The sequence below is a fragment of the Amphimedon queenslandica genome, unplaced genomic scaffold, assembly GCF_000090795.2.
Source record: "Amphimedon queenslandica unplaced genomic scaffold, v1.1 AMPQUscaffold_12857, whole genome shotgun sequence".
Lineage (NCBI taxonomy): Eukaryota > Metazoa > Porifera > Demospongiae > Haplosclerida > Niphatidae > Amphimedon > Amphimedon queenslandica.
This window is the reverse complement of record NW_003546907.1, coordinates 36164-37800: the sequence shown is the minus strand read 5'-3', so window position 1 is coordinate 37800 and position 1637 is coordinate 36164. Positions and strand designations below refer to the sequence as shown.

Genomic DNA, 1637 nt, shown 5'->3' with positions numbered 1-1637 from the left:
CGTTGATCCGCATTTCAGCCCGATCCGCATTTGATCCGCGTGGATCCGCATTTCAGGCTGGCCCACAGGTCTCTATAAGAAATAAACGCCTAGGCGTTTCCACGAGGAAATACGGTAGGTAAAGATCAGGAAAGAGTGAGTGGTGCTTGGAGGAAAGGTTAGATTCCTAGCTGCCTCATCATGGCACTAGAGGTTCAACCACACTATTAACATGAGGAAAGGTTAGATTCCTAGCTGCCATTGTCATGGCACTAGCTAGAGGTTCAACCAGGTTAGATTCCTAGCTGCCACTTTATCTTGGCACTAGAGGTTCAACCATACTATGAGGAAAGGTTAGATTCCTAGATGCCATTATCATGGCACTAGAGGTTCAACCAGGTTAGATTCCTAGCTCCCACTTTGTTTTGGCACTAGAGGTTCAACCATGCAGAGTTAATTCCATTGAATCTCTACTACAGGAAAAGAAAAGTTATACTATGTTTACACTAGCTTCTTTAACTGAGCCAGCCCTGTTTAAAGTGGGCCAGCACAGTTTCATTTCATAGTGTAAACAGTAACCAAACTGAGCTGAAGTGAGCTGGGCCAAACCAGGCCAGAATGGTTAGTACAGCAGGGCCAGCTCAGCCTGGTTCAGCACAGTTTGGCCCACTTCTGTAGTGTAAACGCAGCATTAGTAAGCACTAAGCAGCATTATTTTTTTAACAAAAGTAATCATGTTATTTATGACTATTGTTTACATTATTTTTCTCATCTCTTTTTATTGCATGTGTAGTTTGTATGAAATAAACATGAATAATGACTCCTTTATATATATATTATATTTTATGCAGCTTGCGCATCAATGACAGACCAGGCTGACTTCAATATGGCAACAATCAACCTATAAATAAGGTGATATTTATAATAATGATTATAGTATTATGCCATTCCTTTTCATCCTTAGGTTGTGGAATGGGTGGTAGTGGTGGGGGGCCAGCTACGCAGCATCACCTATTCGCAACGATGCTGGCTATCATCCCAGCTCAAATATTGGGGATGCAAGAATGCTGCTTTGATTACTAATCATTTTCATTGATTGAATTTTATTAATTTTTACTTCATTTTTATTGAATTAAAAAACACAATTTTAAAATTTGAAATTTTTGATGAAATCATGTCATATAATATAATATCATAGACAATAAGTACAAATCATCACAGTTTCATTCCTTTTTCTTCCTTTGTTTTATCTCTTCCTTTACTCTTGCTCTTTCCTCCTCTTCTAACCTCACCCTTCTTTTAATGTCCACTTCTTCCTCTATCAACTTCTGTTTTTTCTTTTCTTCTCTTTCCCTCCTTCTCTCACGAACTTCAAAGTAATTTAGTTTCCTTCTAAGATATTGAACTTCATCTTCAAGACATTCAATCTTTTTCAGAGAATCTTCATATTTCTCTTTGTATAGTCCCAATTCTTCCTCTTTCTCTTTAATATCTTTTTCAGTTGTTTACGAGCTTTTCTTAAATGTTTAGCATCTTTAACGTAGCTAGGTTCATCAGAACTACAATCAGACTTATCACCCTCAGCCATCAACCAGAAACTGAAGAGGTTTTCAACTGGAGGCAGTAACAAAAAAGTCTGGAGACTGATGATAAAGAGG

At 37.9% G+C, this 1637-nt stretch overlaps 1 long non-coding RNA gene across 1 annotated transcript; it reads left to right on the top strand.

Annotated features, from left to right (window-relative positions):
• The first annotated feature begins 403 nt into the window (after nucleotides 1–403).
• Nucleotides 404–962, top strand: LOC109586499 (uncharacterized). The gene is made up of 3 exons (XR_002187059.1): nucleotides 404–468; nucleotides 831–891; nucleotides 944–962. It is a non-coding gene; the product is annotated as an uncharacterized LOC109586499 (long non-coding RNA).
• The last annotated feature ends 675 nt before the right edge of the window (nucleotides 963–1637 follow it).